We start from the raw sequence: 15,266 nt of genomic DNA, 5'->3' as shown, positions 1-15,266 counted from the left end.
GTATTCTGAACGATCTTGAAGATTTGATTGGAGAAAAAAAATGGAATAAATGTAAAAATTTTTTCAAAATTATTTTAAGACCCAAGACCAAATTATTCAGATTTTTTTGGTATGGCTCTTAAATTTACTAGTTATTTAGTTTATGTAGGTTGTATAGTATTATGAGAAGAGTCATATACCTGGGTTTGTATTCTACACTGCGGTGCTGTCTGGAGATATTAGACCTTAATTTTTTTATTTATAAAATGAGAATGATACCTACCTAGAAGGGTTACTATGAAGAACATTTTAGGTAAATGATGCAAAGTGACTAGCATTGTACCTGAAAAATAGTAGATGCTTAAAATTGATTTAATACCCTTTCCCTTTCATTAGTTTCATCATTTTGTGCATAAATCCACCCAGGCATAGACAGCTACCTTAGCATCATTATTTTTACTATAATATTTAAAATCCTGTTAACCTTGTATATGTTGTGCACTTCGGAAGAGGTTTTACATAGCTTTTGCAAGTGAAACTAAACGCATGACTTTAGTCTTTGAGAATATGGTCCACTTCAACTTTATATGTGACTTCTCTCACTTGTCAAGGTATTACTTTTAAAACAAAAATAAATTTAATTTGAGGGTATGTCCTATTAACCAGTTTTGATAGTAGGAAGTTTATTTTGTCCTTTGTTTATTTTGGATTTAGCACAGTTATGTTTTGTAAATTAACCATATCCTTTTGATTTGGGGGATGTTAGAGGTAGAAGTTAAAGTAAATCACCCTAGTTCAATAGAAGTAACCCTGGATCATCTCAGCCAGATGCACGTCCCTGCAAGTCTTAAGAATTTATAATAATGTGATTGAGCAATCACGTTTTTCAGAAAACTATACTGTTTGACACTAGTCACAGAGATATATGTGTGTGTGTGTGCGTGTGTGTGTGTGTGTGTGTGTGTGTGTGTGTGCGCGTGCACTTACGTACGCATACACATGCACACAAAACTTTTTTTAAATAGCCTAAGGTTTACCAGGTAATTTTTTAGAAGTCTTAAATTTAAAAAATGTTAATTACAAGAATTTTCTTTAGCGATCTCAACCTAAGATATACGTAAAATAAATTTAAAAATATATTTACATGTTTTTGGAAATTGCTGGCTAATGAGTGTTATATTTTAGTTATTGCATCTTACTGCATATAAATTATTCACTGCTCAGAAAAATAGCCTAGTGGTTAAATACACAGCCTCTGGAGTCACACTGCTAGATTCCAATCACACTTCAACCACTTAATAACTGTGTGACCTTAGACGAATTACCTGATTTCTTTGTTTCTGGTTTTGTCATCTGTAAAATGAAGATACTATTACCAATCCCATGGGGTCATTATGAATATTAAATTAGTTAACAAATAGAAAGTGCTTAAAACAAGGCCTTGAACATGGTAAGGGCCGTATAAACGATATGATTTACTACAATTATTATTGTTGTTGTTATTGTTACATAGCTGACTGATTATCTATCGGACTCATCTGAAACATGTATGTTTTCTGAAACAGTTATTTAGTATAGCCCCCTTTTCCCCCTGTTTATAATAATATTCTGTTGCTAAATAAAAAACTATATTTGAAAGGAATCTACCACTCAAGAAGAACGTGTTAAAAATATTTCACATTATCCTGGAGGATAGAAAAAATATTCTATCTTGACTCTCCTTTGTGGCCCAGCAGTTGTTCACTTATGATACATTCCTACAGCTATGCAGCATAAAGAATGTGTTTTGGCATAGAAACTGCATAATTTGGAGAGGTTTTTGTTGATAATCTTAAACAAAAAACTGTCAAACTAATTTCAGTTCCACTGGAAACCCAGGGGGGGTAATTGTTTTTGCTGAATGAGAGAAAAGATACCAGCTTTTGAATTAGAAAGTATTTTCAAGTGTTTATGTTGGGAAAATGGAAGAAAAAGAACATTTGACTTCAGTGAATTTTTATCCACCAAACATTTAAAGCCTTAGAAAAACTATTTCCACTAAACTTTTATGATAAATAATAGCTTGTATTTCTCCGTACATGTTTACGAATTAGGTAGGGCGGGGTTATAATCTACACTTTTACAAATGAGAAAACTCAAATTTGGGTTAAATGTCTCTTGCAGGTCACACAGTGGGGGGTATGAGTGGCTGAATGCGGACTTAAACCCATATATTCGTATTTCCTCATAAATATTCTATTGAACTTTTTCCTACTATTGCTTGACTTTCCTTAAGTATTGGATTTCATATTGGATTTTAAGAGACGATACTTGATTCTCAGTGATTGATCACTTCTATATACGGAGGAGGCTTATTTTCCATTATTCAGACTTTTTGATATGTTTGTAAATAGCTCCAGCCATTTGTTTTTCCTTCTCCCTGCTCTGTCCCTACTTGTTGGCCAATTCACCCACTTAGGAACACACCTCCCGTCCATTGAACAGTGAGGGAAATTAAACTAGCCAGCTTATAACTAGTTAGCAGCTCTACTAGAAAGGTTTAGTAATAAAGAGTTCCATGGGGTTTAAAGAATTCAGTGATCTGGTTACCACAAATCATTGGAAATTGTCGTAATTTGGAAGTAACCTTTCCCCAGGCATAGGATGCAAATGTAGAGTGTCTGAGACGCATGTAACGTTCATCTCATTAGTGGAACAGGCATGACTATGTAGCATCCAGATCTAAAGCTGGTAAAGATTTTGGTTGTGTTCCAGTTCAGTATTTCCAAATCCTGACTGATGAGAATCACTTAGGAAGCAGTTAAAAATAGTTTCCTCATCTCAGCCTCTGGAGATCCTGATGCAGTAAATTTAACTTTTTTAAAGAGCCCTTAAGAGTTTTTGAGCCTCTCTAGATGATTGTGATGTTTGCCCAGGTTGGTGAACCATGAGTCTTGTCACCTCTTCATGGCTTCCTCTCTATTAAGGAGAAAGAAGGCCTTTTTTCAGCTGGTTTAAATTTCTCCTTCTTTTAAAATGTTATCCTTTTGTTAACCTCTTCATCATCTGAATGTTTTTGTATTGTAGGCACAAAATACCTTGAGCTCCAAGAAGGTTTATGGCTGTCTCTTGATTTCCATGTGAATTATATACCTTGGGGGGTATCCGTGGCTAACCTTTAAATACCAGGGTTTTTTCTCCCTTCATCTAAAGAGTTATCAAGCTCATACATTTATTTATGCATTCATTAAGCAAACATCAAGTACCTATTATGAACTAAATATTGTGAGTGGCATTGGGCAAATAAAATAAATAAAATAAAATAAATACGTCCTGACCTCTCACAGACACATTAAAATACGGTCTGTTATAAAATGTTTATTGTGGATATATATATATATATATATATATAAACAAATATATATATTATAAATATATAATACAAGTAAATCTATGAAGGAGATGTTTGGGTGGGTTCTTTAGGAGCATGGAAGAGGGAAGCAACCACGTCCTTAATGAGTGAAGGAAGGCGTCACAAAGGAATCAGTCTCTCATCTTGATCTTAATGGATGATTTTATCAGAAGAGGAGGGGCAGGGCATCGGAGCTGGTGTGGGCATGAAAGAAGCACCACATCTTCAGGGAACTGCAAGGAGTTCACTGTGGTTAGAGTACAAGGGTGTAGGGTGAAATGGGGGCCCAAGGTAAGGGGGAAATGTATGTTGAAATTACATCAAGGCACTTCTTCATATGCCTTACTATAGAATTTGAATTCTGTCCTCAAACCAAAAAAAAATATTTAGGGGCTCAAGTAATGCCATTTTGTCCTCATAATATCATTAGCAGATATATTTGACATCCCAAAGGTCATATTAAGACCAAAGGTAAGAGTTTTGTAGCCTATGTTTCTCCAGCCATTTTTCATCTTTCAGCATATTTATTGAGCACTTGCATGTCAAACACTTTGGATGACATAAAAAATACTTCTTAAATGTTCTCACGGAATTTTCAGTCTAATTTAGCAGATGACATAAATACTTGAAAAGACCACAGTAAAGAGATAGGAATCTATAATTACTGAAGAGTCAGTGAGTAATAAGGGTTCAAAAGATGGAGAGAACTAGTCACTTGTCTGAAAAGGCTTCATGAATACAGAGGAAGGATACGAGTTCAGTCGGCAGCATGGGTTGGATTAGAATAGCTAGGAAAAGAGAAAAGTACTTTAAGTGGAAAAAAATTGAGCAGTGGCATAAAGGTGTGGAAATAAGGGTTCACGAAGTGTGTCTGAGGACAGCAAGTTGATCACTTGCCTGGATAGTTTCACATAGGGAAGGAGCATTGACGATAAGTAAATACAGCTTCAAAATGAAATGAAACCTTTAGAAAACCTCGTAAGAAAGGCTATTCCTGAATTTGCTTTTGATCCATCTTAAAGATATCACATAAAACTCAAACCGCAGCTGAACTTTAAAAAATAAATATTTTGTAATAGAAGAGTATTTCCTGGCATTAAGATACTTTCAAACACTAAAATCATTGCCAGAGATTTTCCAGCTTAAACTCAGCTGTTTAAATGCATTGGAAAGAGCTTTAGATAGCTTTTTATGTTTGGTTTAGACTTTTTTTTTCAAGGAAAAAACAGAAAAGTGTAGCCATTGGCCCTGTGTACACAAAGAGCATAATTGTCACGTCTTTGTCTGCTAGATATCTGCATTTCATTCATTGTTTGCCCATAGCCAGTGAACCTTAGGGATAATTCTTTCTTGCCTTGGACCAAGAACAAAACTATAGGTAAGTTCCACAAGTCAGACATCCAAGATTCATATAAAAACATTTTCCAGTAAACTTATAATCATTGTTTTTATATCAATTTTTCTAGGAAAATATTGCAACTTTAATTGGACGTATCAAATGTTAATTATTTTCTGATCTTAAAAAGCAATACTGCATAAAAATTGGAAGATTTATAAAGTACTCACGTGAAAGTATCAATAAAAACTTGAGATAACTTGCAATATTTTTGTATGTTTTATTGCAATATTCTGTGCATTTCTACAAAGTCATTTGTTTCTTTAAACAGATTTCGTATCTTACTAGTTTAATGGTAATGCATACACATTTCTTCATTTTTCTAAAATGATGCATAAATGTATGTTTAATAGTTACCTAATATTGCACTAATGTGCTATGAATTAATTTAATCATTCCTCTGTGGTTGGACATTTCAGCTGTTTCCTAAGTGTGTGTGTCTATCATGTATTTAAACCGAGAAGAAACATGTTTGCACCAAAGGTAGGTTATATGATCTACTTATGCAATGTGCAAGCAGAAAATGGGTGACAGAAGGATTGTTCTTCCATTCTTGTTTGTTTGTACCAGAATTCTCTATTGTTTACATACATTTTAGCCTCTGTGTCATTTTCAGAAGCTTTATTTTTCTCACTTACTTTTTGGTTTGGATAAGACTTAAATATAAAATCCATCTGCGAAGCATATTGTATATTCACATTGAAGGCTAAAAACCCATTTTTAATTAAAACTTTATTCAGCACTCGTGGTTCACTTTGTCCTGTTTTTATTATGAAACACTTCAGCCTTCTTCCTAAAACACATATGTCTTGTACATTTCAAGATGTTCCCTGTTACTCATGCAGAACTAGTTTCTTTATGCTGTCAGCTCGTGCCATATGTTCTGGCTGTTCATTTTGCTTCCCTTTCTGGTATTTGTGTGGGCAGCATCTTGTATGTAATGCAAGTTAGTTTTATCCCCGTCTCTTTCACAAAACTTGTCAGGAGGTAAACTAGCAAACTGGAAACACCGAATATTCTCTGACATGTTAGGTTATACATGATGCTAAAGGATGTAGCCTTTCTTAAGTTCCTAATGTTTATAAGATATGAAAAGAAAGTGTGTCCAGTGAGATCTGAAGTCTTGCCAGATGTGAATAATTACAATTAAGATACTCTCGATGCTGCTTGGCAAGAGCACACATTATATAAACTGCAATTCTTTAGTATTGATTTTTTAAACCAAATGTGAAGATTGTGCGGAGGGGGCAGGAAGCATAAAAAATCAGATTATTTTTCAGCCACACACCATCATGCTCTCATCTGAAAGTCTCTTTGCAGGATTGTCTGCACCATATAAGTGGTTTTTGAGATGACTGGTGTTACACTTGAAAGTAGGTGTAGTCAGAGATGAACTAAGTTAAAAAGCAGTGATGTTTCAAGTTGAATCCGAATTGGAAAAGGGATTAGCTCTGATGGCATTAGAAAGTTCGCTTTGCCTTTAAAGAAAACTATTGGTCAGGATAGGCTTTACATTCTCCATGGCACAAAGTCCTCAAGGTGAAAACCTCTACTATTTGAATCCTAATGAGTGGTTTCTGAATATCTGAATTTTTCCAACAGTTCTGTTATACTTTAATTATAATATTCTTCTAACTATTGACTGGAACATCTTCTAAATTTTTCACATTATTTCCTAACCTCTGTAAAACAAAGGATCCTGGATATATTTCATTGCATTCTTGATGATTTTGGCTTCCCAATCTGAACATCAGTTATTGTATCAGCCAATGTAAATGCAGGGCTATGAAGGTAGAGGAGAGCCATTTGTGCCAGCAATGACCGCCTCCACACTGTTCTGGCTCTTGTTTTGTTTAGTTTTTAGCATTTATGCTGCTTTAGTGTTAGTCCGTCCCTTGTTGAAACTTTGTCTCATTATTTCAGAATTTCTTTCCTCCTCAAACTTTCTGTTTATGATGTAGAGTAGGCTTGGGGACCAGGTTACCAGTTTGGTATGATTGTATAAAACAAGAATGAAAATGTCCTGTTCGGGAGCTTTTAGGTACTGATCTTATGTCATCAACTTTGACTATTACGAGGAGTTGTTTGCTTCTTGCTCCATCCACACATGGATGAACTGCTGTGTCCAGAGTATAGGTTAGTGTAAATGTTAACAGTCTCTTCAAATCCAGTTGAATGTCTAAGGATAAAATTACTTTGGCCTAATATTCTAATTTCACATAAATTTTAATATGAGAGAAGCATAAGTGCATTTAGGCTACACTGAGGTTCCTTTATATGATGATTTACTATATCATACACCTTCCACCCTCAGATGGATTCGAATTCATGTTTTTAACTATGTTATCACACAACCTATGATGCAAGATTTATTGAGTCCTAAGGAGAAAGGGACAGACAGGTGGGTTACACTTCAACAAGGAAGATACTATAGTAAGTATAAACAAGTCCAGTTGTGAACTCTAGAGGCTAAAGGAAGAGTTAAGAGAGAGGTGGGGGGTGGCGGGTGGGTAAAGGGACAAGAGAAAATGCTCCTTTCTTGTCTCAAGGAACAAGATAAATAACTCAGTGCTACAAATACCAGAGTTGCATTCATTAAACATTTTTGAATGCTGTTACTACTCTATCTTGGAAAACCAGAAAATATTCAGGTACAGAGTACTCTGGGGACAAAGGGACGGTGTCATTAATTCTGCTACAGGAAAAGGGGGGGGGGGGTCCAGGAAATTTTTACAGACATTTTCTGTGGACCCTAACAGATGCATGGGATCTTGGGAGGCAGAGTTGTGCAAAAGGACAGTGTAGGCAAAGGGAACAGCTAGGACAAAGAGGAAGTCGTGATAACAGAGATGACACTGTCTCTTTTGCCACAGTGAGCTCTTGTATCTCATAGCAGAGGACAAGGTACAGTGTAATGTAGTAAGTAAGAGCCCTGGCTTAGTTAAATCAGCCTAGTTTTGAGTCCTATCAGTATCATGCACCAATTGTGTGAGTTGGTGGCAAGATGCTGAATCATTCTGTGCTTCCATGCCTCACTTCCTCAACAGAAAAAGAGAGAATGAACCTATCCCCGGGGCTACCATGTTGTACAACTGCGGGTGGCATCATTCACATTGTACCCAGAGGCCCTACCTGTCTCAGGTGGGTAGGGGAATTAAACAAGACAATACATATATAACTTTTAGCATGGTAGCTGCACATAGTCAATGCTCAATAAACATTTGCTACTGTTAATCAGGCAGCTACAATTTTAAAGAATGAATGCATTTGAAATCCCTTTTTTTTATAAGGGTATATATATATATCCTTGTTAATCAATCTATGTGTTCCTGAGATTATTTTAAATACAATGCAAGATTTACTTTGCTTCACTTACTGGGCTTTAAAATGTATTGTGAAAGAAGTAACCAAAGACCAAAGCAAAACAAAACCCCAAAAATTAAATCCCTCTAAGAGGTTTTGAAAGAACAGTTTTGTTTTTTTTTTTGTCTTCAGTCTTGGTTCATTTGATTCATGCCAAATGCATGAACATCTCAACTATATTGATTTTTATTAATAAAACCTATAATCTGTGACTATCCAGTGTATCCACTGGGGACTTTTCCTAGTGCAATTTTGTGACCCTGAAGTTTAAAGAGGTTTATTTTTTCTTCCTTCTTTATATCCAGGAGCAAGGCTGTTTAGAATGTTGATTAGAGCATCTGATTCAGAAAATGGGACAGCCATGAATTGGCCTGAAGATTCAGAAACCTGGCTGGAGGACAAGGATTATTACCAGACTTCAAATGTCAGCAAACACTTCAGGGGTGCAGGAGAGAAAATAAAACACATTAAGGTTTAATGGCTTTTGCTATGGGGAGTCTTTGGGGCAGCCAGGATAGAATTATTTGCTGAACACATGATGGTCTTTTTGTTACTTGTCCAACTAGATTAATTGAAGCCTGTTAACACTATCTCATAAAACAGAAAACAACCATTAGCTACTCACCAGTAAATGTGGAGAATCCAGAGTTAGGGGCTGCCTTCAGGGATCTAGTCCGCATAGTTTGGGATTATAGTGAGTACCACACTAGGTAAAGTCAAGGGAGCTGGGTTAGTCATTTGGACCTCTGCTGCAGGTGAGGTTCACGCTCTGAGACCGGAGTTTAACGTGCAGGGTGTTTATGAGGGAGTGCCCTGGATCCGTTCCAGTGGAAGGGAGGAGTGGTTGAGCTGTGATGTAGACCTGATAGCAGCCTTGGCCAACCCCAGCGCGGGGCTCTGGAACGACATGACCCATCAGAGTTGCCTCACGTTAGGCTGACGTGGCTGAAATAGCTGTGCCTTTATACTTATTAGTCACTGGGTACGGGCTGCCCTTGGAAGGGTGGGACCCCGGGCCAGGTAGCTGTGCAGCTGAGGCCATCCCTGCTGGGGCTCCCTGTCCCCAGAACTGCTAGCCGCTGGGCAACAAGTCCTGTCCTTGTCCCCCCCCCCCCCCACCCCCACCTCCACGTTCTGTTATAACATATGTGAACCAACAAGCTCCCGGAAGCCTAACTGGACAGAGAGAGGTTCCACCCCCTCCCTTTCCCAGTTCCCCCCACAAAATAAAGTCTCAAGTAACCCACAGTCCTAAAATTATTTCACACCGCTAGGCAGTACTATCACCCCCAACACAGAAGCACAGATCTAATACTAGTTCTATGCGGTAGGTTACATTTTTCCCAAGCAAGAATTTTAAGGAAGTTTTAAGCCCTGATCTCTTCACCAAGCTCCAGATCCACAGATACAAAAAGTTCTTTGGCAATTCCGGTGGGCTATCCTGCAGATACCTCAACGTCAGTGTCCTCAAATCTAAACCCATCATTTTACTATACTTGCTTTAGGATATCCATCCACCAATCCTTATTATTTTAATTGTGGTAAAACATATAATTTTAACCATTTGTAAGTGTACCATTCAGTGGCATTATATACATTCACATACTGTGTGTACCCATCACCACTATCTATGCCGACTTTTTCATCATCCCTAACATAAACTCTGTACCCACTAAATGATATCTCCCCATTCCTGCCTCTCCCCCAACCCTGTAACCTCTATTCTGTGTGGTGTCTCTCTGAATTTGCTTATTCTATGTACCTCATAAAGTGGAATCATACAACATTTGTCCTTCTGTGTCTGGCTTATGTCACCAAGTATAATGTTTTCAAGGCCCATCCTAGCATGCATCAAAATGTCATACTTTTTATGGCTGGATAGTGTTTTAGGGTACGTGTACACCACATTTGTTTGTCCATTCATCTGTCGATGGACTTTTCCTTATTTCTTTTCAGTGATACTGCAATAACCTCATAAATTTCCCTCCCTTAGCAGCCTCTGACCCTTTAATTTATTCTCTTTCTGTGGCCATAATGCTCTTTCTAAAACAAATAATAAGATGCTCCTTGGATCTATTCATTGCCTTTACTCGCCCTCCCTGACCCTATGCCATTCTTGGCTATACCAGGCACCCAATTCACAGTGACATTCTGTGTCCTCAGGATCACATCTACCTGTTTCTCCGAGCTGATCTGCTTTATTCTCTTACACGCCAGATGCTTCAGTCACACCATGTACCTCAATCTACCCCAGATACGCCATGCCCTTTGCCCTCCTTGTCTTGCTTTGTGCTGTTTCTTCTGCTTGGAATAGAATTGATTCCATTTCTCCACACGGAAATCTCTATTCACCCTTCAAAATCCAAGTTCAGTGTCATGTCTGTGAAGCCCTCCGGACTCTGCCAGGCAATTGGTTGCTCCTTTCTCTGTTTTCCCAAAGTACTTGTTTCCTACCTCTAATCTCAGTCCTTATTGCAATGGACTGCAATAACTTACTTACTTGTCTGCCTTTTTTTTTAGTTTGACCTCTGCTGGGGCTGTAGATTTTTTGCACATTTATTTCACGTACCCAGAACTTAGAGTGACATTTCCAAAGAATGCTGCCTACGTGAGTAGTGCAAGGGGCAGAGGCCTGAAGGTGGAGACGGAATTCTGGTTTCAAGGACCGACGCAGCTGCTGAGCGGCAGGCCTCGGCCACATCGCTTCACCTCTCTGAGTTGTTTCTTCAGTTGTAAATAGTTCAACATCCTAGAGTGGGATTGAGGGCTAAATGAGATGATTGAAATGAAAGTGCTCTTTGCCAAATAGTTATGAGGGTTTTTAAAATGACCTATTTTATTAGTCTTCGTGTACTTCCCCTCCCAGATAAATGTGAACTTCTGCAGGGTGTTCCCGGTTTTGCGAATTATTTGTTTAAGGATAAATCACAGGGGCTTCCCTGGTGGCGCAGTGGTTGGGAATCTGCCTGCCAATGCAGGGAACACGGGTTCGAGCCCTGGTCTGGGAAGATCCCACATGCCGCGGAGCAACTAAGCCCGTGAGCCACAACTACTGAGCCTGCGCGTCTGGAGCCTGTGCTCCGCAACAAGAGAGGCCGCGATGGTGAGAGGCCCGCGCACCGCGATGAAGAGTGGCCCCCGCTTGCCGCAACTAGAGAAAGCCCTCGCACAGAAACGAAGACCCAACACAGCCATAAATAAATAAATAAATAATAAATAAATAAATAATTTTTAAAAAATGTATTTATAATTTAAAAAAAAGAATAAATCACATCTAGCGGGGGTGTAATTTAACATTGTTTGGTTTGGGGTATAAATGGTAGAAATTCAGGGATGCAAAGCTTAGGCAGCAAAAGAAAGAACTTTCTTATCGTCGGTGTCACCTGACAGTGGACACTCTGTCTCTGAGAGCCTTCAGTTTCTCTTCACTGGAGGCGGGCGAGCAGATGCCGGCTAACCTTGCCTGTCAGGGAAGCTGTCAGAGATATTCTGACCTGGACTGAGGAGGGAAAGAGGCTAAACTAGCTGACTCCTGAGGGTCCTTCCCGTTCTGCACGTATATTATCCTACACTTTACATACAAACTATCCTGAGAGATGGACCAAGGATTTTGTATTCTATTCTGGGGAAGATATAAGGGTGTTTTTTTTTTTTCCTTTCCTCTTTAAGTGAAAGTTGTAGAGTTTATGTGAGATCACAGTAAAAAAATCTGACATTTCTGCTTTGTGAGTCCTGGCTAAAGCTGAGATTTGATCTTGAAATGTGAAAGTAAACTTAACTACCTCAATTAAGGTCTCTAGGATTTATAGTTATATCAGCTTTTAAAGTTCTCCCAACTTTTCACCCTGGAGAAAAGAAGAAATTACAGTCATCTTACTTAGGGCTGGAAGTCTAGAGAGACACTTAGGGTGATGGAAAACTGACACTGTTTTGCCTGGGCTTCTGGCAGTTTCCACCCCCTTCTAACTGATGTGAACTCTCACACCCAGGGACATAAAGTTACTTGTCTCACATATTAAGTTGAGTGCTTTTGGGATCTAAGCTCCATTGCAAATCACTTGAAGAAACATTTCTTCATGGTATTTTTAACACCTATTTGTTTTTAAACATCGTCCTTTCACCGTCCAAAGCTGCTTCTTAATGTTATTATTGCTCATGACAAACCCATTTCAATTCTCTGAAAACTGCTTTTCAGTTTTTCTCTTTGTGCTGTTTCCAGTCAAGTGTGCCAGCTCGTGACTTGCTTTCCCTGTACCCCCTCCACTGCTACTCACCACTCCGCCCCCCGCCCCGAGGAGACCCTTGTGAAACTGAATCAGAAGCACACAATGTCAGCATTAGGGGGCTCCCAAGATTTCATCTCAACTGATTCAAACCCTTGCACCTCCCTTATTAAGGACAAAGAAGCTGAGGTATGGGGCGTCCCAAAGCAAGTAGCAAAATTAAGCCAGGACATGAGGGCCTTCTAGTACCTAAAGACTCTCTTAGCTTGGTCTCCCCGGAAGTAGTACATGAAACCAAGTGCAAGTAGTTTATTTAGGAGGTGATCCCAGGAAACACAGCAGGGGAGTGGGGAAATGGGACAGGGAAGGGAAGGCAACTTTTTGGGATGTGGTAATGAGCACGTTAACTCTGCGGGCACCTGGGGCTCAATCCCCCTGAGAACCTCTGGAGATGCTTTAAAACAAGCCTCAGGGTTGTCCCACTGGAGGGGCAAAGAACTGGTGGTTCCACAGTTGCCCACCAACTCTTGTTTGTCGTTGGTTGAAGCCTGCTCCCAGGTTCTTAATTCCCCAGCACTTCCAGCCTGTTCTATGCAGGGGGTCAAGCATTTTTCTGCAGCTGGGAAAGCCCTCAGCAGAGTTGCAGGGTCTTTCAATGGAAGTCACCCAGCAAACATGCCTAAGGGGATATGCGTGGGGCAGTGACACCCTCTGCTGCACCGGCCAACTGCTCATTCTCTCCTGTCCCCGGTCAATAAACTTTGATTGCCTTAGAGGTGAGAGGCTGAAACAAAACATGATTTATAAGGATAGATGAAATGTTCAGGTTCGTACTTGCAAATGAGTAAATATTATCCCTATTTTACAGAACCCAGCATGCACTTTTGCATGTTACCCACTTTGCACATGCTGTCCCTCTACCTTGTATGACATCCTAGAAAACTCCTATTCATCCTACAAACTCCAGCTCCAATAAGAACTTTCTGTTATGTCCTTTCCTGATTCCTCAGGAAGAATTAATTGCTCTCCCACTTTGCTCTGACAGCATGTCGTGCCAGCCCTAACATGACTGTGCAGTGCCCATCTCACCTACTAATAATAGTGGTAATAATAGCTAATGTTTATTAACTTTAATTTTGTTCCAGGCACTGTTTTAAATAATTTATGTGAATTAACTCATTTAATCCTTTCAACAACTCTATGAAGTAGCTACAATCACCGTCTCCATTTTGTAGAATAGAAACTAGGATAGAGATTAGCAACTTCCCCAGTATCATGTAGTTAGCAAATGGCATAGCTGGGATTTGGTTCCAGAAGGTCAGGCTTCCAGGTCCCTGCTCTTAACTACTGCACAGAATAAGCTCTCTTTCACTGGAATAGAGAAGGGGGACCAAGGGCTGAACCCTGGGGGGTATTTCTGGCAGTTTTGGTAGGGCCTCACGCTAGGCTAGGAAGCATTGTCTGTAGAGAACCTTAAACAGGTAGGTGACACAAGATTTGCGTTTTACAAAGCTCACTCTCACCACCGTGCATAGGGTGAACTGGACGAGGAGAGACTGAGAACAGAGATAACAGTATTTTGGCTGGTGCAATAACCCCGGGAAGAGATGATGAAGGCCCAAGTTTAGCAGGGATCCTACTCCCTGGACGAATCCCCCCTCACCTCCCCAGCCACTCCCCAACATGGCAGGGCTGCTACTACTGCACCTGGCCAAGGGTCAAGTCGGGGCAGAAAGGCAGCCTGGGCTCTGGCTACCACCATGAGCCCTGGTGAGGAGTCACAGACACAAAAAGGAAGGGCGGTGCCTTTTGCTTGCTTGCACAGAGAAACCATGTGGACTAGGGGTGGCCCTGCCCAATCTTCCCTCCAATCCAGACATTGTAAACAACTTTCTGTTTCCTACTTATGCCATGAGTTTCCCCACCTCTGTTTTGAATATTTGATTTCCTCTGCTAAGGCTGCTCTTTCACTCATTCATTAATTCATTCTTTCAATCATTCACAGCACACTTTTTAGCACCCAGCATGGGCCAGGCACCTTTCTAGGCGATGGGGACTTCACAGTCTAGGGGATGAGATAAATGTTAACGTAATAATTATACAAATATGTCACTCTGACACTTTCTTTGAAGGTAAAGTCCGGGGACCATGAGACTATATGTTGGGTGCTGGAGACTTATCCACTCTGGGATGCAGGCGGCCAAGCTAAGGTCGTAACTGGGATGACATAGCTTCCCTTTGCAGAGACATGACTTTTAATGCTGAGATGTGAGGAATGAGTAGGAATTAACCAGGCAAAGAGGGTAGGGAAGGAGAGTGGCCACCCTTCCTGAAGTCCTACTATGTTCAACAGCGTGCTCGTGAATCTTTGGGTTAAAGCAGATAGGTCTGGAGCCCAGAGGAGACTCAGCATAACAAAGGGAGGGGGAACCGAGGGGGAGGCACCCGACAGAGAGAGGAGTCGAGGGACTCAGCGAGAGGAGGAGCTGCAGGGAGAGGGGGCTGGGGACCACGGCCAGGAGCGGGAGGCTGGACACTGCGAGACCCGTGGGAAGTTCTCAGAGCAGGCTGCCGAGGAGCTCTGGGAAATAGGGGAGTTCAATATTTAATCTTAAATTGTGCTTCTGTGGTTTACAATTCTTCCCCTCCCCAGACCTTCAGAATAATCGGTTGCACACAAATGCCTTATGTAGATGGTTTGGGGGAAATAGCTGAGTTCCCATTAGGGGTCACTGGGAAACAGTGAGGACCGCACAGCCATGTGAGTTGACACAGAACAAGAAAAGGTCAGCGGACACAGAAACGTGGAGGGGGCAGCAGCAGTAGGAGGTGTTCATAGACTCAGATGTATTGAAACCCTCAAAACAAGAATTTTATTTGTATTCAATTATGATGAGTGATTAGCATAAAGTGA

This window comes from Eschrichtius robustus, chromosome 3 (genome assembly GCF_028021215.1).
Source record: "Eschrichtius robustus isolate mEscRob2 chromosome 3, mEscRob2.pri, whole genome shotgun sequence".
Lineage (NCBI taxonomy): Eukaryota > Metazoa > Chordata > Mammalia > Artiodactyla > Eschrichtiidae > Eschrichtius > Eschrichtius robustus.
Note: the sequence above shows the minus strand (reverse complement) of the source record.